The sequence below is a fragment of the Moschus berezovskii genome, chromosome 20, assembly GCF_049115385.1.
Source record: "Moschus berezovskii isolate FMDL1 chromosome 20, NW_MosBer_1.0, whole genome shotgun sequence".
Taxonomy (NCBI): Eukaryota; Metazoa; Chordata; class Mammalia; order Artiodactyla; family Moschidae; genus Moschus; species Moschus berezovskii.
The window spans coordinates 38,341,831-38,358,297 of NC_142479.1; the positions used below are offsets into that span (position 1 = coordinate 38,341,831).

Here is a 16,467-nt window from a genome sequence, read left to right on the forward strand (position 1 = left end):
ATTCCTTCAGGTTGATCTGCTGACACCTGAGGACTTGACATTATCTAGCCAGACTCACAGGATGCTGACTTCTAAGCAATCACTGAGAAATCCAGCTAACAGGCTTGCAGGGCAAGCAGCATGAACTGGTGGAAAGGCCCAGGAGTGACACCTGGACTGAACTCCTCCTTGAGAGATGGAAAGCGTGTACCTGTCATCCCCCTCAACTGCTTAACCACTGCTGGACCAGTGAGGACATATGCTTCCTCCCAGGTTCTCTCTTTCTAGACTTCATAGAAACTTCCAACTCCTTGTAATACCTCCTTGTTTTAGACCGGTGGTTCTCTAACTATGGCCTTAGGGAATTCTGGTATTCTGTGAGCCAGAGAGGGCTCATTTCTTAAATTCTAGAAAAAACCCACGTGCCCTAGAGCCCGCGCATAGCAACTACTGAAGCCCGCACCCCTAGAGCTTGTGTTCCACAACAAGAGAAGCCACCTCAATGAGAAGCCCAAGCGCTGCAATAGAGAGTAGCCCCTGATTGCCTCAACTAGAGGAAGGCTGCACAAAGCAACAAAGACCCAGTGCAGCCATAAATTAATTATTCATATTTTTTAATTATAGGAAAAAAATGGCTAAAGGACAGAAGTGTTTACCAAGCATGCTTTCCCTTTTAAGTTTTCCACAAACCATCCACATCTATACCAAAAGTTAAAAAGTAAATACCAGACAAGTGTAAACTCCTCCTTGGTTTCTGGGCCACCACCATCTCCTGGTTCTCCTCCTGCCTGACTGGCCTGTCTCCATCTTTGCGAGAACACCTCCTTCTGAAACATCTCTTCAACGCCAATCTTTCTCAGGATCCTGTCCCTGCATCTCTCTCCAAACACTCATGAGTGACATCATGGGATCTCACTGCTCCCTGCAGTTGGCCCTAATGAAACACTTCTCGTCTGCATTATAACTGCCTAGTTAATTCTTTATCCTCCTTCCTAACTCGGGACTCTTTGGGGTGGAAGCTCTCTGGCTCACCACTATATTCCCAGAGTCCAGCTCAAATCCTGGCATATATTAGGCACTTATATTTATTGAATGTTGATCATTAATGGAAAATCTACCAGTGTGACAAAAACAAATCATTTTTCTCTGCGCTTGTGTAACTTGGCTGAGATTTTATACAGGGCAGCTGTAATAAAACCATGTTTTCTACCAACAAAGTTGTTTCCAGTTTGATGATATAGTTAGGTACATCAAGATTTTAAGGACATTTTTGTGTATTCTAGCTCCACAGGAAACCCCAAGTCAGCCAACAGCATCATACTCATAGATAAAGTCAGAAATAAGATGACAGTTTCCATTCTGAGCAACAGTGATGATGTTAAAATCCCTGCAAATATGGAAAACTATCATTTGGAAACAATTCCTGTTCTACCACCTCAGCTGATTTGAGAACTGATGGCTTACCCATGCCCCAAATCAGTGAACTTAGTTTTATTTAAAATAGTTAACAGTCTGATTTTCTTTGTGACACAGACAAGATTGTTCCCTGGAAATGCTCTGGTTTACTAGCAACAAATTTAACAAATCATGTGCATCAGTTAGTATGCTTTAGGCTGCAAGGAACAGACTATCCAATGAAAGATAAACAATAAGAAATTTATGACTTCACAAACCAAGGCATCTTGGTAAGCACTCACTCCAGAATTCATCAGATTTAAGACTCAGAGGTATGAGCTGACTTTTCTTAGATTCTCTTAGCTTTCCCCTAATGGCAGCTATTTTGCTACCATGAGAGGAAAGCTAAGAGAATTTTCCCATGAAAGGAAAGCTAACAATCACATCCTCTTTATGACAATAAACCTAGGAAGGAAAAGGGGCATTTTCTCCCATAGAACTTTCCATTAATTAGGAAAAACTTTCCCAGAAGCTTCCAGCAACTTTTCCTAATGTCTCATTGGTCAGGATTGGTTCACATGCCCAGCTATAGGAAAGGCCCATTTTCAGCCTTTCTGGCTGGAAGTGGGCTTTGCCATCAAGGAAAATGAAGGGAATAACTGCTAAATAGGCAATCTACCATCACTTCACTTTTATATATAACACTGTTCATTATTTGCTGGTTTTCAGTTAAAACCTCAGAGTTGGTATGTTCAGGGTAAGGTGTCATGTCCAGATTCTACCATTCATCCTTCTTTTCTTACAGGGTTTTGATCGATTAAAAATTGACATAGAATTGCCATCAGATGAGGATAATAACAATAACAACAACAGCATCACTAACAGGGGCCCAAAGTGACTGAGCACTACTTTATGTTATGTTCTAAGGGGTCGCTGCACAGTGTAACGACAGCCTTGAACAGGCAGGCCTAGTAGGACAGTTACCGTTATCAGAGAAGGGCTTCATCCTCCTCCTTCCACCTCCTTGGCCTTGCTATTCTTTGAAAACCACTCTGATGGGCTTATTCTTCCCTGCCCTCAGATAAAATCTGAAGGTAATGGACTTTTCTGTTCACTCTATGGTAATAAAAAGTCCATCAGGTGTGGTTTACACATGTGTATGCATTCCTTAAAACTCAGTGACTACACACTTCCAATTTTTGCATTTCAACCTAAGTAAATTTTACCTCAAAAGAAAAACTGAGACTTCCCTTATGGTCCAGTGGTTAAGAATCTGGCTGCCAATGCAGGGGACATGGGTTTGATCCCTAGATGGGAAAGATTCCACCTATGGCAGGGAAACAAAACCCATGTGCCACAACTAATAAAGCCCGAGTGCCCTAGAGCCTGCACTCTGCAATGAGAAGCCACCGCAATGAGAAGTCACCACAATGAGAAGCCCGTGCACTGCAACAAGAGAGTAGCCCCTGCTCGACACAACTAGAGAAAGCCTGCATGCGGCAATTAAGACCCAGTGCAACCAAAAATAAATAAATAAAATAAACTGTAAACAAATATTGAACTCTACAATGAAATGCACACTGAAGTAGTTAGGGGAGGCACACTAGTGTTTGCAATTTATGTTGAAATAATTCCAAAGACAAGAAGCTTGTAGAGCTTGTAGAGCCTCCACTTTAGGCCAGAGAGAAGGTTGAAGCCATTTCTTCTTTTTTTTTTTTTTTTGCCATGACATGTGGCATGTGTGATCTTAGTTCTCTGACGAGGGATAGAACCCATGCCCCTGCAATGGAAGCCTGGAGAACCACTGACTGCCAGGGAATTCCCTCTCATCTCTCCCTTTTGAGATAAAATAACTTCATCCCTATTCTCAGCAAATCTCTTAGAGTCAATTCAGTCAAGTTAGTCCCTCTCTTCTCCTCCTTCTCCATGGAAATTAAGTAAAAGAGGATGATTCCCTCCTGACTAAGGATGATCTTTTCCCGACCTTGCTGTGTGGCCAATGGACTGAGATCAGAGCAATTTCCTGGCGGTCAGTTCAGCTCTGCCTCCCTGGTAGGTATTCTTTACCTCCCTGATATGTACTCCACTCTTTCCAGAAAAAGCTCCTGATTTTCCCATTGGATCCGCTTATTTTTCTTCTCTCTGTTGGTGCAGTTTGTATAGAGTCTCATTCCTAACATAGGCTAGAGCATGTGACCCAGTCTGGACAATCAGAGGCTCTCATTCCCTTGGCCACCCAGTGACTGATTGGTTGATGCACTGAGTACCAAGGCAGGTGTCCTCTCTCACTGGATCTGAAGCTGAGGGGATATAAGTTCTCAAGAGAGAACCCATCATGAAGGATGCTAAGCTAAGAAGAGAGTCCAGATGCTAATGGCATTGTTTGAGCTCTTGTAAGCAGCCATGCTTGAAACCTGGCATACCCTCTGGAGTTTTTAGTTACTTGAGCCAATACTCTTTAAAAGTCTTTGACTCTGCCCATTAAGGCTTCTCCTCATCATTGCTGCCTAATCTAGGTCTTGCCATCATTCATCTGGCTTAATGCAAAAGCCTCCTGACTATTCTCTCCTCCCCCAATGCATCTCCCACTTGCTGTCAGAGTAAACTTTCTAAAACACAAATATGATTAGATCATGGCTCTGCTTAAAACCCCTCCATGGTGCCCTTGTGCCTACAATTAAAATCCACACTCTTCTGTACACCATGTAATGCCCTGATAACTGGTCCCTACTGGCCTCATTTCAGTACTTCCTATCCTCCCGCCATGCATCCTGACCACAGGAAACTGCTTGCAGCACTCCCAAAGGAATGAAATGGTGCTAAGGCTTCACATAGTCTCTTCCTTCTGCTGGGAACACCCCTTCCCCCCTTCTCCACTGGATAAACTGTGACTCACTCCTCAGCACCCAGCTGGGGTGTTGCTTTTTACGAAAGGTCTTTACTCACCCTCCTCCAGTATTTCTCTTATACTTATCATAATGCATAACTATCTCCATCTCACAGTTACACATCTCTTTCCCATCAGATATTGGGCTCCTTGAGGGTTTGGATTATTTTAGGGTGACTCTAAATTCATTTTTGCCCAGGAGAATTTTGGCTTTAATGCCTTGGCACAATTATTAACAGCACTCTGTTTAACTCTCAAAAGTGTCCTGGTTTGGATGATAAACCATACATTCAGCCTACTTATGATGTCTGCCCTCAACAGAGTGTTAAAAAAAAAATTCTCTTTCACATGAATGCATGCATGTGCGACCCTCCCCAGGTCTCATTCTCTTCTATCAGAAAAATGGCTGAACTAGATGATTTCTAAGTTCTTTACTTCTTGAGGTGATTCAAATAAAGTCAGTAATCCTAAAAGCCAAAAACAGCAGGTTTAGTTTATCTTCCCCTCAAAAGGACCTGCCTTGTAGAATTACACCTTCAAATATATTCACGCCTGGATCAACAAGTCTACAGACCATTACCTGCTGGGAGGCTGGCAACTGACACAATATAGACTGAAGACTGAAGTCTTCTCACCTGAAGACACAGTTCCCTCAGGTAGCCCCACTAGTAGCTGGATAATTTCCTTTGTTGTTCAGTCGCTCAGTTGTATCTGACTCTTTGCAGTCCCATGGACTTCAGCATGCCAGGCTTCCCTGTCCTTCACCTTCTCCTGGAGCTTGCTCAAACTTATGTCCATCAAGTCAGTGATGGACTGACTTCATCTAGTTCAGCCATTTTTCTGATAGAAGAAAATAAGACCTAGGGAGGGTCGCACATTCATGCATTCATTTGAAAGAGATTTTTTTTAACACTCTGTTAAGGGCAGACATCAACAGTCCATCAAGCCATCCAACCATCTCGTCCTCTGAAATACCCTTCTCCTGCCTTCAATCTTTTCCGGCATCAGGGTCTTTTCTAATGAGTCAGCTCTTCACATCAGGTCTTTCCAATGAATATTCAGGACAGATTTCCTTTAGGACTGACTGGTTTGATCTCCTTGCTGTCCAAGGGACTCTCAAGAGTCTTCTCCAACACCTCAGTTCAAATGCATCAATTATTTGACACTCAGCTTTCTTTATGGTCCAACTCTCACATCCATACATGATACTGGAAAAACCATAGCTTTGACTAGACAGACCTTTATCAGCAATGTCCCTGCTTTTTAACAAGCTGTCTAGGTTGGTCATAGCTTTTCTTCCAAGGAGCAAGTGTTTGTTAATTTCATGGCTGCAGTCACCATCTGCAGTGATTTTGAAGCCCAAGAAAAGGATAATCTCCTAACAACAGACAAAAAAAACAGTTTCCACTGGTTCTTGTGATGCGCTTTGCATCAACAGTGTTATGATTGCTCAGACATGTCTCCTGAATTGTAGGCATCAGTTTCTATCCTAGCCCAACCACCTTCTCTGCATGCTTTGTCACGGCCACACAGCAGAATGAAATCCTACCTAGATTAACTCTTGGTTGCCGAAAACCCTCCACCATAAATAGACAGGTAATAGCTGACTGTGATCACATTGCATTTTACTACTACAGTAGAGTGTGCAAAGTGCTCCCTCATAGCTAAGCTGGTAAAGAATCTGCCTGCAATGCAGGAGACCTGGGTTTGACCCCTGGGGTGGGAAGATTCCCTAGAGAAGTAAATGGCAACCCACTCCAGTATTCTTGCCTGGAGAATCCCATGGCAGAGGAGCCTGGCAGGCTACAGTCCATAGGGTCACAAACAGTCAAACATGACTTAGCGACTAAACCACCATGAGAGTGTGCAAATCATTATCTGCAAAACCATTGTAAGAAAGAGCCAATTAATATTGCTGCATCTTGGTCCTTCAACTGTAAAAGTTTATATATTCACTCACATCTCATTGCCAAAATTTAATGCAAAGTATTAAATCAACTAGACTTGCACAATTTAAATATTCTACAATCAAACAAGCTTAAAATTGAAGCTGAATTACTTAAAATAAACTTTCACAAGTGAGCTATGAACTAACAGGTTTTGAATTATTACTTTTCCAATATTAGATGCCTCAGCATTTTTTTAAACAAATTGAGGGTCAGTGGAACATGGCTTAGGTTTTAACCAAAATAGCCGAAGGTAGAATTTAAGAAAAATGAAATTCCCCTGATGATAAAAAAAAAAGTTGATTTGCATGACTTGTACACATCTACCTCCCATGAGGCACCAAACAAAAATAAATCTGATACATTTAATGTTTACACTCTACAGTGCTATTCTCAGTGGCCAGGAAAAACTTCTTCCTCTAAAATACTCTAAAAATAAAAGTACCCTGAATTTCTCACAGTTGTTTAGAATATTTCATATATCAAATCTCTATTGTATCATTAGCCTACTTTAATAACAATTCTATAATTATTTACAGTTTCAAATTTACCTGAAAACAAAAACAACTATATACAGATTTTTTAAAAAGGTCAGCTTTAGCCACTGTGTAGAACAGTTTGGCAACATCTAGATAGTGGTAAACAATCCGCTTGCCAATGCAGGAGACATAGGAGATGTGGGTTTGATCCCTCGCTGGGAAGATCCCCTGGAGTAGGAAATGGCAACTCGCTCCAGTACTTTTGCCTGGAAAATTCCACGGACAGAGAAGCCTGGTGGGCTACAGTCCTTGGGGTCACAAAGAGTCAGACACTATTGAGCAACTGAACACACACACATAGCAAAACTGAATATGACCCAGCAACCCGACTGCAGAATACATACCCTACAACAGTGACTTTTGAAATTTTTGGCACCAGACCTCCATCATACTCTTCAAAATGACTGAGGATCCCAAAGAAATTTTGTTTATGCAGAAGATACCTCTTGATATTTACCTTATTGGGAAGTAAAAGTGAGAAAGACTTAAGATATTCATTTATTCATTTAAAATAATGACCCATTCATATTAATGTAAATAAAATTTAGTTAAAATAATCACATTTTCCCAAACCAAAAAATAAAAATTAGTGAGAAGTTTTTGGTGTTGTTATATTTTTGTGAATCTCTTCGTATAGCTTATTTAAAAATATCCAGATCCTTATATCTTATTTGTGTTGTAAATCAACATCATGTAGCTTCTGGAAGGCTCCATTGTACATTAATGAGAGAGAAAGGGCAAATAACATCTTTATATCATTTATAAAGATAGTTTTGTTCTCATGGCCCAGACCACACTTTGAGAACCACTTGGCAAAGAGAAGCACAAGAACATGTATAAAAATGTTCTTTCTAGAATTTTTTGTTATAATAAGAAAATGGAACTTACATATCTGTCCCTCTGTAGGGGACTATAAGGGGTGAGAGTGTGTGTGTGTGTGTGTGTGTGTGTGTGTACACACTCAGTTGTGTTTGACTCTTTGGGACCCATGGACTGTAGCCCGAGAGGCTCCCTGGCCATGGAATTTTCCAGGCAAGAATACCGGAATGGATTGCCATTTCCTTTTCCAGGAGATCTTCCCAACCCAGATACCCAACCCATATCTCTTGCATATCCTATATTGGCAGGGGTATTCTTGGCTGCACTATTGCTGCTTTGCTCACCCCTCGTATTTTCAATGACCAACATGGTGGGTACTTAGTAAGTACGGAAGGAAGAGAGAGACATTAAGGAAGAAAGTCCGCATATTGTCTGCACCCTCTATAGTGAAAGCGTCTGCATCCTAATCATTGGACCAACATGGAATTCTATGCAAATTGCTTTAAAATTTAACTGTACTGTATTTCAGGGACATATTTTCACAGATGGAGACTTTTAGTTCACAGAGTAGGAATGACCAAAAGCCATGTAATTCTTGTATAATTTGAAGGCTTATTTTTCTACTAACTAAAAATAAAGATGTATTAAGGTGTCAGTGGCAAACCACTTCAGTATTCTTGCCTTGAGAACCCCATGAACAGTATGAAAAGGCAAAAAGATATGACACTGAAAGATGAACTCCCCAGGCCAATAGGTGCCCAACATGCTACTGGAGAAGAGTAGAGAAATAACTCCAGGAAGAATGAGGAGACAGCGCCAAAGCGAAAACAATGCCTGGTTGTTGATATGACTGGTGATGGAAGTAGTCTGATGCCATAAAGAGCAATATTGCATAGGAACCTGGAATGTTAGGTCCATGAATCAAGGTAAATTAGAAGTGGTCAAACAGGAGATGGCAAGAGTGAACAATAACATTTTAGGAATCAGTGAAATAAAATGGACTGGAATGGGTGAATTTAACTCAGATGACCCTTATATCTACTACTGTGGGCAAGAATCCCTTAGAAGAAATGGAGTAACCCTCATAGTCAACAAGAATCTTAAATACAGTACTTGGGTGCAATCTCAAAAATGACAGAATGATCTCTGTTTGTTTCCAAGGCAAACCATTCAATATCACAGTAATCCAAGTCTATGCCCCAACCTAATGCTGAAGAAGCTGAATATGAACAGTTCTACGAAGACCTACAAGACCTTCTAGAACAAACACCCAAAAAAGATGTCCTTTTCACCATAGGGGACTGGAATGCAAAAGCAGGAAGTCAAGAGATACCTGGAGTAACAGGCAAATTTGGCCTTGGAGTACAGAATGAAGCACGGCAAAGGCTAACAGACTTTTGCCAAGAGAATGCACTGGTCATAGAAAACACCCTCTTCCAACAACACAAGAGAAGACTCTACACATGAACATCAAAAGATGGTCAATACCAAAATCAGATTGATTATATTCTTTGCAGCCAAAGATGAAGAAGTTCTACACAGTCATCAAAAACAGGACCAGGAGCTTACTGTGGCTCAGATGATGAACTCCTTATTGCAAAATTCAGACTTAAAGAAAGTAGGGAAAACCACTAGACAATTCAGGTATGACCTAAATCATATTCCTCACGATTATACAGTGGAAGTGACAAATAGATTCAAGGGATTAGATCTGAGAGACAGACTGCCTTAAAAACTATGCATGGAGGTTAGTGACATTATACAGAAGGCAGTGATCAAGACCATCCCCAAGAAAAAGAAATGCAAAAAGGCAAAATGGTTGTCTGACGAGGTCTTACAAATAGCTGAGAAAAGAAGAGAAGCAAAAGGCAAAGGAGAAAAGGAAAGATATACCCATTTGAATGCAGAGTTTCAAAGACTAGCAAGGGGAAATAAGAAAGCCATCCTCAGTAATCAATGCAAAGAAATAGAGGCCAAAAATTGAATGAGAAAGACTAGAGATCTCTTCATGAAAATTAGAGATACCAAGGGAACATTTCATGCAAAGATGGGCACAATAAAGGGCAGAAATGGTATGGACCTAAGAGAAGCAGAAGATATTAAGAAGAGGTGGCAAGAATACACAGAAGAACTATACAAAAAATATCTTCATGACCCAGATAATGACGATGGTGTGATCACTGACCTAGAGCAAGACATCCTGGAATGCGAAGTCAAGTGGGCCTTAAAAAGCATCACTATGAACAAAGCTAGTGGAGGTGATGGGATTCAAGTTGAGCTATTTCAAATCCTAAAAGATGATGCTGTTAAAGTGCTTGCTGCACTCAATATGCCAGCAAATTTGTAAAACTCAGCAGTGGTCACAGGACTGGAAAAGGTAAGTTTTCATTCCAATCCAAAGAAGGGGAATGCCAAAGAATTGTCAAACTACCACACAGTTGCACTCATCTCACATGCTAGCAAAGTAATGCTCAAAATTCTCCAAGCCAGGCTTCAACAGTTCGTGAACCATGAACTTCCAGATGTTCAAGCTGGATTTAGAAAAGGCAGAGGAACCAGAGATCAAATTGCCAACATCCACTGGATTATAGAAAAAGGAAGAGATTTCCAGAAAAACATATACTTCTGCTTTATTGATTACACCAAAGCCTTTGACTGTGTAGATCACAACAAACTGTGGAAAATTTTTCTAGAGATAGGAATACCAGACTACCTTACCTGCCTCCTAAGAAATCTGTATGCAGGTCAAGAAGCAACAGAACTGGACATGGAACAACAGACTGGTTCCAAATTGGGAAAGGAGTAGGTCAAGGCTGTATATTGTCACCCTGCTTATTTAATTTATATGCATAGTACATCACGCGAAATGCCGGGCTGGATGAAGCACAAGCTGGAATCAAGATTGCTGGGAGAAATATCAATAACCTCAGATATGTAGATGACACCACCCTATGGCAGAAGGCAAAGAGGAACTAAAGAGCCTCTTGATGAAAGTGAAAGAGGAGAGTGAAAAAGTTGGCTTAAAACTCAACATTCAAAAAATGAAGATCATGGCGTCCAGTCCGGGGAAAAAATGGAAACAGGGACAGACTTTATTTTGGGGGGTCCAAAATCACTGCAGATGGTGACTGCAGCCATGAAATTAAGATGCCTGCTCCTTGGAAGAAAAGCTATGACAAACCTAGGCAGCATATTAATAATCAGACATTACTTTGCCTACAAAGGTCCATCTAGTCAAAGCTATGGTTTTTTCAGTAATCATGTATGGATGTGAGAGTTGGACCATGAAGAAAGTTGAGCCCAAAGAATTGATGCTTTTGAACTGTGGCATTGGAGAAGACCCTTGAGAGTCCCTTGGACTCCAAGGAGATCAAATCCTAAAGGAAATCATCCTGAATATTCATTGGAATGACTGATGCTGCAGCTGAAACTCCCATACTTTGGCTACCTGATGCAAGGAACCAACTCATTGGAAAAGACCCTGATGCTGGGCAAGATTGAAGGCAGGAGAAGGGGATGACAGAGGATGAGATGGTTGGATGGCATCACCGACTCGATGGACATGAGTTTGAGCAAGCTCCAGGAGTTGGTGATAGACAGGGAAGCCTAGCACGCTGCAATAATAGAGTCCCAAAGAGTCGGACAAAACTGAGCCACTGAACTGAACTGAACTGAACTGAAGGTGTCTGAGTTGTTAACAACCATTGGCTGAAGACTACTGCCATCTTCTGGTGTATTAAGAAGTCCACATGTTATGGGTAAAATGGCCCTTGCCGTTAAGAAAATAATATTTTGCCCAGATTTTGTTTGGAAGTATTCAATCATTCAAACATAAAACTGAAATATTTACTTAAAGACATTTTTATAAACTAGATAATTAATGTAGAACTCTTTGTTACATACAAATTATTGCATGTACATTGGAGGATTTTCTTAATATAACTTAGGTAAATTTGTTAACATTTGCTGTTTGAGACCAAACAGCAAAAACAATCATTAAAACAAGTTAACAGATTATTGTCTTAATTTATTTTCCTTTCTTTCCTCTTATCTTGCTTTTACTTGGTCTCTGACTGTGTGGATCACAATAAACTGTGGAAAATTCTGAAAGAGATGGGAATACCAGACCACCTAACCTGCCTCTTGAGAAACCTGTATGCAGGTCAGGAAGCAACAGTTAGAATTGGACATGGAACAACAGACTGGTTCCAAATAGGAAAAGGAGTACGTCAAGGCTGTATATTGTCACCCTGCTTATTTAACTTACATGCAGAGCACACTGGGCTGGAGGAAGCACAAGCTGGAATCAAGATTGCCGGGAGAAATATCAATAACCTCAGATATGCAGATGACACCACCCTTATGGCAGAAAGTGAAGAACTAAAGAGCTTCTTCTCTTCCTTGGACTGCAAGGAGATCCAACCAGTCCATTCTAAAGGAGATCAATCCTGGGTGTTCATTGGAAGGACTGAGGCTAAAGCTGAAACTCCAATACTTTGGCCACCTGATGCGACGAGTTGACTCACTGGAAAAGACTCTGATGCTGGGAGGGATTGGGGGCACGAGGAGACGGGGATGACAGAGAATGAGATGGCTGGATGGCATCACCGACTCGATGGACATGAGTTTGAGTGAATTCCGGGACTTGGTGATGGACAGGGAGGCCTGGTGTGCTGTGATTCATGGGGTCGCAAAGAGTCAGACACGACTGAGTGACTGAACTGAACTCTACTGAGCTGAACTGAAAGAGCTTCTTGATAAAAGTGAAAGAGGAGAGTGAAAAAGTGTTAAAGCTCAACATTCAGAAAACTAAGATCATGGCATCTGGTCCCATCACTTCATGGCAAATAGATGGGGAAACAGTGGAAACAGTGGCTGACTTTATTTTGGGGGGCTCCAAAATCACTGCAGATGGTGACTTCAGCCATGAAATTAAAAGACGCTTACTCCTTGGAAGGAAAGTTATGACCTAGGCAGCATATTAAAAAGCAGAGACATTACTTTGTCAACAAAGGTCCGTCTATTCAAGGCTATGATTTTTCCAGTAATCATGTATGGATGTGAGAGTTGAACTATAAAGAAAGCTGAGCACCGAAGAAGTGATGCTTTTGAACTGTGGTGTTGGAGAAGACTCTTGAGAGTCCCTTGGACTGCAAGGAGATCCAGCCAGTCCATCCTAAAGGAGATCAGTCCTGGGTGTTCATTGGAAGGACTGATGTTGAAGCTGAAACTCCAATACTTTGGCCACCTGATGTGAAGAGCTGACTCATTTGAAAAGACCCTGATGTTTGTAAAGATTAAAGGCAAGAGAAGGGGACAACAGAGTATGAGATGGTTGGATGGCATCACCGACTCAATGGACATGACTTTGGGTAAACTCCAGGAGTTGGTGATGGACAGGAAGGCCTGGCGTGCTGCAGTTTATGGGGTCGCAGAGTCAGACACTACTGAGCGACTGAACTGAACTGATTTACATGGTAAGAAATTCCTTAAACCTCATGCAGAAGAAAAAAAACAGCAGTCCATAGTAACTGCCCCCGAAATATTTGCTGCTTATAAAGAAAACACAAACATCCATGGCCCTTTTTCAACACCTGTTTTTGTTCACTTTTATATCCTCAATGGCTAGCACTTAGTTTCTGTTCAGTCGCTCAGTCGTGTGTGACTCTTTGAGACTCCAGGGACTGCAGCACATCAGGCCTCCCTGTCATTCACCAACTCCCGGAGCTTGCTCAAACTCATGTCCACCAAGTCGGTGATGCCATCCAACCATCTCATCCTCTGTTGTCCCCTTCTCCTCCTGCCTTCAATCTTGCCCAGCATCAAATGAGTTGGTTCTTTGCATCAAGTGGCCAAAGTATTGGAGTTTCAGCTGCAGCATCAGTCATTCCAATGAATATTCAGGATGGATTTCCTTTAGGATTTGATCTCCTTGGAGCCCAAGGGACTCTCAAGAGTCTTCTCCAACACCACAGTTCAAAAGCATCAATTCTTTGGACTCAACTTTCTTCATGGTCCAACTCTCACATCCATACATGATTACTGAAAAAAACCATAGCTTTGACTAGATGGACCTTTGTAGGCAAAGTAATGTCTCTGATTTTTAATATGCTGCCTAGGTTTGTCATAGCTTTTCTTCCAAGGAGCAAGAATCTTCTAATTTCAAGGCTGCATTCACCATCTGCAGTGATTTTGGACCCCCAAAACTAAAGTCTGTCCCTGTTTCCATTGTTTCCCCATCTATTTGCCATGAAGTGATGGAACCAGATGCCATGATCTTCATTTTTTGAATGTTGAGTTTTAAGCCAGCTTTTTCACTCTCCTCTTTCACTTTCATCAAGAGGCTCTTAAGTTCCTCTTTGCTTTCTGCTATAAGGGTGGTGTCATCTACATATCTGAGGTTATTGATATTTCTCCCAGCAATCTTGATTCCAGTTTGTGCTTCATCCAGCCCAGCATTTCACGTGATGTACTATGCATATAAATTAAATAAGCAGGAAAACAATATACAGCCTTGACCTACTCCTTTCCCAGTTTGGAGTCAGTCCGTTGTTCTGTGTCAGGTTCTAACTGGACATAAGGGATCTCACAAGGAATCACAATAAATATTGTGGGAGGAAGGTGGGGAGGGAAGGAGAGAAGACATAAGGGAGGAAGGAAGGTTGACTGTGCTCACAAAAAGAGATCTTCAGAGTGCCTTCCATCTCTATGATTCTAGAATATTGTAACTATGACAAGGAAGCCCATGGTGAATTACAAAGATTTCAAAAGCAAAATTCACTCCAAAAAACGGATTCAGGCATCCTTGCCCTTCATCATCAATGAAACAGCCCTGCCTTAAAGATGATTACCAAGGAGTCCCCATTTTTTCAAATACTCACTAAGTCTCTACTATTATGAATCCGGGTAGGGAAAATCCATCAAAACATGAAAATATTCACCCACCAACTTCCAGTTAGTCCCCTTGCAAAAAAAGCCCTCCTGACTTAATATGCATGACTATTTCCACCTATCTAGTTAACACCTTGTCCCTTGGGTGATGTGAAGATTTTGCATAATAAAATTAAAATACTGTACAATGAAAATTTATTAGAAAGTAAATTCAGATCTTCTACCAAAAGAAGGATTTGGACTTTCCTGTTACATATGTTCCAGTAGAGGTGGGTGTATGTGGCTTTCTTTTCCTCCATCGGCCTAACTCTTCAGGGAGAGCCTGATTTTCACAGACCTCCCTGTGTAGTCATCTTTTATAAACATTTAGGGCACCATGTACTCTCCCAAACAGCACTCACTACTCTTAACATTTTATATTTATTCATGGAATTGTTTAACTATCTCCTCTTGATGACTTTAAGTTCTCTGAGGGGGCCTTGGGTTTGCTCAACATTCATTGCATCACCAGTGTTTGGCAGAGAGCAGGCATGACATACATACTTTTAGAGCAAATGAATTACATAATGAATTCAAGGAGCAGCATGTTAAATCCAGATGAGATCAGAATGTTTTTTGTTCTTTAAAAAAAAAAGAAAAAGTACTAAAAACCCAAAACAAACCACTCTCAATATGACTTTATATTTCTAAAAAAAAAAAAAAAGTAGCTACCGTTGTTCCCTCAAACATCCTTTTTCATTCTTCTGGCTTAAGCAGATTTTGGTTCTTAAACAAACAAACAACCAAAAAAAAACGTTATTTCTGCTTTTGAAAGTAATATAAGAAATACAAGAAAACATTCATGTTTACAACTTTTCTGAAAAAAAAAGAAGAGTAGAAGACTAGCCCACCAGATTTTAAAACATAGTTAAAAGCTCACTATAACAGTTTATTATCAAAGCAGATAGAAACAGGTAACAAACAGAAAGTACTTAAAATACATAACCAAGTACATATGTGAATTTAGTTAATGATGAGCGACTGAACTGAACTGAGTGAACTGAAAGACAGTATTTAAAATCAGTGAGGAAAAGGAGGGTAATCCATTAAATTGGACTGAGAGGTTAGGTAATTTGCCCAAAGTCAAACACCCATAAGTGGTGGGTCAACGATTCTCTGTGATTTTCTATCTTTCTCACTCAGAACTCGACCTGTTAAACATTTCGCTATCCTTTTTTTAAATCTCCGTACTGCCAAGGCTTTTTTCTTTTCTTCTGCCAAGCTTTTGACAGGGCCATGCAAACAAAAGGCATCAATGAATCAGACCACACAGGCACGCAGAGAGAAAAAGATTAAAAATTAGAACAAAAATGTGGTTATCTGATGAGATCGCACACGCAGACCGACAGGCCGAAGGCAGGCCCCCCACTCCGTGGGTGAGTCTAGGACCCCCGGAGGACTTGCGCCTCGGTGGTGGCCTCGCTTGTGTAACGCGGCGCCGGCAGGTGCACCAACCTGCTCGGCGCAGGACCCTCAGGACTCTCCTCGCGCGAGACCGAGCGGTCGACACCGAGCCTGCGCAGGGTAGACCCCAGAGCCGGTGGGAGGTGGCCTGGGGGCGCGCCCGCGGATTAGCCGACACAGCCGGGTCGGCGGCAGGAAGGTTAACGGTCGCCTGCGGGAGTACGGCGGAAGAGTCCGGCTAACGCTGGCGCGGTGTCCGGAGTGGTGGCCCCGCGCCCAAGGGAGGAACCGGGGCTGAGCGCAGGTGGTCCCGGTGGAGGGGGCCCCGGTCAAGCGGGAGGCTAGGGGTGACCTGGAGGTGAGACCACGCCGGGATCGCAGAACTGGGGGCCCCAGGAAGAGTTGGGGAGCAGATCTTCTGAGGTGGGCGCTGAACTCTGATTTCTCCAAAAAGGGAGAAAGTCTGCGGCTTCCAGGACCTACGCGCCCAATGCGCGCGGTCCGGCCTTCTAAGCCCTTGGCCCTCATTTTGGTCTCGGCGCGCCCCGCCCATCTCCAACTTCGTCCT

General features: G+C 41.9%; 1 long non-coding RNA gene across 1 annotated transcript in view; it reads right to left on the minus strand.

Moving 5' to 3' along the window:
• The window catches only part of LOC129542212 (uncharacterized), a 33,212-nt gene that overhangs the window by 16,484 nt on the left and 261 nt on the right, over positions 1–16,467 (minus strand). The window contains exon 2 of the long non-coding RNA XR_008683021.2: positions 7,091–7,203. This is a non-coding gene — a long non-coding RNA (uncharacterized LOC129542212). The remainder of the gene's footprint in view (positions 1–7,090; positions 7,204–16,467) is intronic.